Source organism: Aegilops tauschii, chromosome 2 (genome assembly GCF_002575655.3).
Source record: "Aegilops tauschii subsp. strangulata cultivar AL8/78 chromosome 2, Aet v6.0, whole genome shotgun sequence".
Taxonomy (NCBI): Eukaryota; Viridiplantae; Streptophyta; class Magnoliopsida; order Poales; family Poaceae; genus Aegilops; species Aegilops tauschii.
This window is the reverse complement of record NC_053036.3, coordinates 512,189,242-512,197,571: the sequence shown is the minus strand read 5'-3', so window position 1 is coordinate 512,197,571 and position 8,330 is coordinate 512,189,242.

The window sequence follows — 8,330 nt, the reverse complement described above, 5'->3', positions numbered from 1 at the left end:
CAGATCCGAAAGATTCAAGATAAAAGTTCATATTGACATAAAAATAACAATACTTCAAGCATACTAACTAAGCAATTATGTCTTCTCAAAATAGCATGGCCAAAGAAAGTTCATCCCTACAAAATCATATAGTTTAGTCATGCTCCATTTTCGTCACACAAGAATGCTCTCATCATGCACAACCCCGATGACAAGCCAAGCAATTGTTTCATACTTTAGTAATCTCAAACTTTATAAACCTTCACGCAATACATGAGCGTGAGCCATGGATATAGCACTATGGGTGGAATAGAATATGATGATGGGGGTTATGCGGAGAAGACAAAAAAGGAGAAAGTCTCACATCAACGAGGCTAATCAATGAGCTATGGAGATGCCCATCGATTGATGTTAATGCAAGGAGTAGGGATTGCCATGCAACAGATGCACTAGAGCTATAAATGTATGAAAGCTCAACAAAAGAAACTAAGTGGGTGTGCATCCAACTTGCTTGCTCACGAAGACCTAGGGCACTTGAGGAGTCCCATTGTTGGAATATACAAGCCAAGTTCTATAATGAAAAATTCCCACTAGTATATGAAAGTGACAAAACAAAAGACTCTCTATCATGAAGATTATGGTGCTACTTTGAAGCACAAGTGTGGAAAAAAGGATAGTAGCATTGCCCCTTTTTATTTCTCTTTTTTTGGCCCCTTTTTTTTTGGCCTTTCTCTTTTTTTTGGGACAATGCTCTATTAAATGATGATCATCACACTTCTATTTATTTACAACTCAATGATTACAACTCGATACGAGAACAAAGTATGACTCTATATGAATGCCTCCGGTGGTGTACCGGGATATGCAATGAATCAAGAGTGACATGTATGAAAGAATGATGAACGGTGGCTTTGCCACAAATACTATGTCAACTACATGATCATGCTAAGCAATATGACAATAACGAATGTGTCATGATAAACGGAATGGTGGAAAGTTGCATGGCAATATATCTCGGAATGGCTATGGAAATGCCATAATAGGTAGGTATGGTGGCTGTTTTGAGGAAGATATAAGAAAGTTTATGTGTGAAAGAGCGTATCATACACGGGGTTTGGATGCACCGGCGAAGTTTGCACCAACTCTCAATGTTAGAAAGGGCAATGCACGGTACCGAAGAGGCTACAATGATGGAAGGGTGAGAGTGCGTATAATCCATGGACTCAACATTAGTCATAAAGAACTCACATACTTATTGCAAAAATCTACAAGTCGTCAAAAACCAAGCACTATGCGCATGCTCCTAGGGGGATAGATTGGTAGGAAAAGACCATCGCTCGTCCCCGACCGCCACTCATAAGGAGGACAATCAAGGAACACCTCATGTTTCAAATTTGTTACATAACGTTTACCATATGTGCATGCTACGGGACTTGCAAACTTCAACACAAGTATTTCTCAGATTCACAACTACTCAACTAGCACAACTTTATATCACTACCTCCATGTCTCAAAACAATCATCAAGCATCAAACTTCTCTTAGTATTCAACACACTCATAAGAAAGTTTTTACTAATCTTGAATACCTAGCATATTAGAATTATTTAAGAAAATTACCATGCTATCTAAAACTCTCAAAATAATCTAAGTGAAGTATGAGAGACCAATAGTTTCTATAAAACAAATCCACCACCGTGCTCTAAAATATATAAGTGAAGTACTAGAGCAAAACTATATAACTCAAAAGATATAAGTGAAGCACAAAGAATATTCTAATAATTTTCAAATCATGTATGGATCTCTCAAAAGGTGTGTACAGCAAGGATGATTGTGGTAAACTAAAAGGCAAAGACTCAAATCATACAAGACGCTCCAAGCAAAACACATATCATGTGGTGAATAAAAATATAGCTCCAAGTAAAGTTACCGATGGAAGTAGACGAAAGAGGGGATGCCTTCCGGGGCATCCCCAAGCTTTCGCTTTTTGGTGTCCTTAGATTATCTTGGGGGTTCCATGGGCATCCCCAAGCTTAGGCTCTTGCCACTCCTTGTTCCATAATCCATCAAAATCTTTCACCCAAAACTTGAAAACTTCACAACACAAAACTCAACAGAAATCTCGTGAGCTCCGTTAGCGAAAGAAAACAAAAGACCACTTCAAGGTACTGTAATGAACTTATTATTTATTTATATTGGTGTTAAACCTACTGTATTCCAACTTCTCTATGGTTTATAAACTATTTTAATAGCCATAGATTCATCAAAATAAGCAAACAACACACGAAAAACAGAATCTGTCAAAAACAGAACAGTCTGTAGTAATCTGTAACTAACGCAAACTTCTAGAAATCCAAAACATCATCCAAAATAGGACGACCAAGGCAATTTGTTTATTGATCAGCAGCAATTGGAATCAGTATTTTATCACGTTCTGGTGATTTTTAACAATTGTTTTCGTGAACAGAAAGTTTCTGAAAATTTCTGCAAGATCAAATAACTATCATCCAAGAAGATCCTATAGGTTTAACTTGGCACAAACACTAATTAAACATAAAAAGACATCTAACCAGAGGCTAGATCAAATATTTATTCCTAAACAGAAGCAAAAAGCAAAAAAACTAAAAATAAAATTGGGTTGCCTCCCAACAAGCGCTATCGTTTAACGCCCCTAGCTAGGCATAAAAGCAAGGATAGATCTAGGTATTGCCGTCTTTGGTAGACAATCCATAAGTGGCTCTCATGATAGATTCATATGGCAATTTTATTTTCTTCCTAGGGAAGTGTTCCATGCCTTTCTTTAATGGAAATTGGAATCTAATATTCCCTTCCTTCATATCAATAATTGCACCAATCGTTCTAAGGAAAGGTCTACCAAGAATAATAGGACATGAAGGATTGCAATCTATATCAAGAACGATAAAATCTATGGGCACATAATTCCTATTCGCAACAATAAGAACATCATTAATTCTTCCCATAGGTTTCTTAATAGTGGAATCCGCAAGGTGCATGTTTAGAGAGCAATCATCAAAATCGCGGAAATCTAGCAAATCGCACAAAATTTTGGGAATAGTGGAAACACTAGCACCGAAATCACATAAAGCATAGAACTCATGATCCTTAATCTTAATTTTAATAGTTGCTTCCCACTCATCATAAAGTTTTCTAGGGATAGAAACTTCCAACTCAAGTTTTTCTTCAGAAGATTGCATCAAGGCATCAACGATATGTTTAGTAAACACTTTATTTTGACTATAAGCATGAGGAGAATTTAGCACGGATTGCAACAAGGAAATACAATCAATCAAAGAGCAATTTTCATAATTAAATTCCTTGAAATCCAAAATAGTGGGTTTAGCAACATCTAGGGATTTGATTTCTTCAATCCCACTTTTATCAATTTTAGCATCAAGATCTAAAAACTCCGAATTTTTGGAACGTCTTCTAGGTAAAGGTGGATCATATTCAGTCCCATTATTATCAAGATTCATATTGCAAAACAAAGATTTAATAGGGGACACATCGATAACTTTTAGATCTTCATTTTTATTTTCATAGAAATTTGAAGAACACGCTTTCATAAAGCAATCTTTCTTAGCACGCATCCTAGCGGTTCTTTCTTTGCACTCATCAATGGAAATTCTCATGGCTTTGAGAGACTCATTGATATCATGCTTAGGAGAAATAGATCTAAGCTTTAAAGAATCAACATCAAGAGAAATTCTATCAACGTTCCTAGCCAATTCATCAACTTTAAGCAATTTCTCTTCAAGCAAAGCATTGAAATTCTTTTGCGAATTCATAAACTCTTTAACACTAGTCTCAAATTCAGAGGGCATCTTATTAAAATTTCCATAAGAATTGTTGTAGGAATTGCCATAATTATTAGAGGAATTACTAGGATAAGGCCTAGGATTAAAGTTTCCTCTATACGCGTTGTTACCAAAATTATTCCTAGCAACAAAATTCACATCCATAGATTCATTATTATTCTCAATCAAAGTAGACAAAGGCATATCATTAGGATCAGAAGAAACACTCTTACTAGCAAATAATTTCATAAGTTCATCCATCTTTCCACTCAAAACATTGATTTCTTCTATCACATGCACTTTTTTATTAGTAGATCTTTCAGTGTGCCATTGAGAATAATTAACCATAATATTATCTAGGAGTTTAGTAGCTTCTCCTAAGTGATTTCCATAAAAGTGCCTCCCGCGGCCGAATCTAAAAGAATTCTAGAAGCAAAATTCAATCTGGCATAAAAATTTTGTATAATCATCCACAAATTCAAACCATGAGTAGGGCAATTACGTATCATTAATTTCATCCTCTCCCAAGCTTGTGCAACATGTTCATGATAAAGTTGCTTAAAATTCATAATATCGTTTCTAAGAGAGATGATCTTAGCGGGAGGAAAATACTTAGACATAAAGGCATCTTTGCACTTGTTCCAAGAATCAATACTATTTTTAGGCAAAGACGAAAACCAAGCTTTAGCACGATCTCTAAGCGAAAAAGGAAAAAAGCTTCAATTTAACAATATCATTATCAACATCTTTCTTCTTTTGCATATCACACAAATCAACGAAGCTATTTAGATGAGTAGCGGCATCTTCACTAGGAAGGCCGGCGAATTGATCTTTCATGACAAGATTCAACAAAGCAGCATTGATTTCACAAGATTCGGTATTGGTAAGAGGAGCAATCAGAGTGATGAGGAAATCATTATTGTTGGTATTGCTAAAGTCACACAATTTGGTATTATCTTGAGCCATCGTGACAAGCAAGCAATCCAACACACGAGCAAACAAAAAGCAAGCGAAAAAGAGGCGAACGAAAAAGAGAGGGCATAAAACAGCAAGGGTGAAGTGGGGGAGAGGAAAACGAGAGGCAAATGGCAAATAATGTAATGCGGGAGATAAGGGATTGTGATGGGTGCTTGGTATGTTGACTTTTGCGTAGACATCCCCGCCAACGGCGCCAGAAATCCTTCTTGCTACCTCTTGAGCACTGCGTTGGTTTTCCCTTGAAGAGGAAAGGGTGATGCAGCAAAGTAGCGTAAGTATTTCCCTCAGTTTTTGAGAACCAAGGTATCAATCCAGTAGGAGGCTACGCGCGAGTCCCTCGCACCTGCACAATACAAATAAATCCTCGCAACCAACGCGATAAGGGGTTGTCAATCCCTTCACGGTCACTTACGAGAGTGAGATCTGATAGATATGATAGGATAATATTTTTGGTATTTTTGTGATAAAGATGCAAAGTAAAATAAAAGCAAAGTAAAAAAGCAAAGCAATAACAAAGTGTTGGAAGATTAATATGATGAAGATAGACCCGGGAGCCATAGGTTTCACTAGTGGCTTCTTTCAAAAGCATAAGTATTTTACGGTGGGTGAACGAATTACTGTTGAGCAATTGACAAAATTGAGCATAGTTATGAGAATATCTAGGTATGATCATGTATATAGGCATCATGTCCGAGACAAGTAGACCGACTCCTGCCTGCATCTACTACTATTACTCCACTCATCGACCACTATCCAGCATGCATCTAGAGTATTAAGTTCATGAAAACAGAGTAACGACTTAAGCAAGATGACATGATGTAGAGGGATAAATTCATGCAATATGATAAAAACCCCATCTTGTTATCCTCGATGGCAACAATACAATACGTGCCTTGCTGCCCCTACTGTCACTGGGAAAGGACACCGCAAGATTGAACCCAAAGCTAAGCACTTCTCCCATTACAAGAAAGATCAATCTAGTAGGCCAAACCAAACTGATAATTCGAAGAGACTTGCAAAGATAACCAATCATACATAAAAGAATTCAGAGAAGATTCAAATATTGTTCATAGATAATCTTGATCATAAACCCACAATTCATCGGTCTCAACAAACACACCGCAAAAAGAAGATTACATCGAATAGATCTCCACGAGAGAGGGGGAAACATTGTATTGAGATCCAAAAAGAGAGAAGAAGCCATCTAGCTACTAACTATGGACCCGAAGGTCTGAGGTAAACTACTCACACTTCATCGGAGAGGCTATGGTGTTGATGTAGAAGCCCTCCGTGATGGATGCCCCCTCCGGCGGAGCTCCGGAACAGGCCCCAAGATGGGATCTCATTGGTACAGAAGGTTGCGGTGGTGGAATTAGGTTTTTGGCTCCGTATCTGATCGTTTGGGGGTACGTAGGTATATATAGGAGGAAGAAGTACGTCGGTGGAGCAACGTGGGGCCCACAAGGGTGGACCTACCTCGTGGCCTCCTGGAAGCTTCTCTTACGTAGGGTCCAAGTCTCCTGAATTATGTTCGTTCCAAAAATCACGCTCCCGAAGGTTTCATTCCGTTTGGACTCCGTTTGATATTCTTTTTCTGCGAAACTCTGAAATAGGCAAAAAAGAGCAATTCTAGGCTGGGCCTCCGGTTAATAGGTTAGTCCCAAAAATAATATAAAAGTGGATAATAAAGCCCAATAATGTCCAAAACAGTAGATAATATAGCATGGAGCAATCAAAAATTATAGATACGTTGGAGACGTATCAGGCAGCTTCTTCCATCGCCCACAACAGCATCCTCACGGATCCCACCGCCCGCCCATCGGGAAACAGACAAAGGTCTTCCTCTTCGGTGAGCATGCGAAATGCCTCCGTCCTCGCCGCCTGCATATCCTCTCTCTCTCTCTCTCCGCGAACCAGGAGATGATCTCCCGCATCCGCTCCATCTTTAGATCATCCCCGCACGCTATCTCCAACATCCTGGATTTGAGCTTCAGCTTCCAATTCGCCATCAAACCTTAGCCGCGAGCTCGATTCGGTGCATGAGGGAGGGGAATTGGGGTCGTCGAGCGGCGAGGGAATAGTGAATGAGGATGTAACCCCTCGGTCAACATTAATAGCACGTCCGCCATGGCGACCCGCCTTCCCATGCTCCTCGAACCTCGCGATGTGTCGCACCGCCCCCAACAGTTGCCCAACCAACGATATGTGACAAGGGAAAAAAACATGTATACCTTCTCCGATCACCTCTCCCTCTCGCACAGCCCGATCGTCAACGCGCACGCCGTGATCTGGCTCGCCGCACTAAAGTCCCTCATCGGAAGACGAGCAGCGCTGGAGCCCGGAGGTTGGAGACCCGGCGCACCGCCCACCGCTGATCGCGTGGGGGCGACGTTGACCCAGTCGCCATCCACTGGAATTGGCTATGAAAAGGAGCTTTCATGATTCATCGTACTCCCTCCGTCTAGGTGAATAAGTCATCTTAGGTTGTGCACCGTGACCAAGAAGGAGGGGAAACGAGAGAACTTAATGTTTATTTGCTAATTAATAGCATTGCATGCAATGAACTAACCACTACATGTCATGCTCGGTAGTCTCGAGTCATTGAAAACATGTACGCCCCACATCTCTTATTGGTTGATATGTCAAGAAACAAGAAACGAGGTGGGAGTTAATGCACCGTGCCTAAGTATTTTGGGATTATTTGGTTTTCGTAAGGTGACTTATACACCTAGACGGAGGGAGTAATGCCAAACACAAATATACCCCCTCCATCCATATTCACATGAAGTACTTGTATTTCGCAATTTAATTTTTCTTCATTAATCATAATGGCGTGAGCTCTCTTCGAATACTATGTATTCAATGATATATTTGTGTTATACATAAACCCATTTCTTTGGTCAAATTGATGGTTAAACTTGAATCTCAGAATGCATGGGCATCACGTATGTTGAGACCGGCGGAGTACAAAATATCGTTGCATATCTGGATAGCTTTTGGTAACATACTCTCACACCAGGAGTACACCAGTATATTTTCGTGATCAAATTAAGTAACTTCAACGATATACCCAGGATATGCCAACAATTAAATGCTTATATACATGTAACAAGCAGACGATAACCTTAACAACTACTATACGACCAAACTCTGATGCAGCATATGCACAAGCATAATTATACAGCGATCATGTGCATGCATGCATGCGTGCTTAAAACAAGAAGTTCAACGACATGTGTGAATGTGTTGCCCAGAACTACGAGCTAGCAAGCTTAGCAGAATCAGCGCATGGCATTTCTTTTTGCGCCCATCACCAACCAACTACTCCCTCCGTTTCTAAATATAAGTCTTTGTAGAGATTTCACTATAAACTACATACGAATGTATAATAGATGCATTTTAAATGTAGATTCACTCATTTTGCCTCGTATGTAGTCCATAGTGGAATCTCTATAAAGACTTATATTTAGGAACGGAGGGAGTACTAACCAACAAACAGGAGCCCGATACGTCGCGAGGCGCCGATCATTCCGTGCTGCCACTGCAGACCGCAAATCATT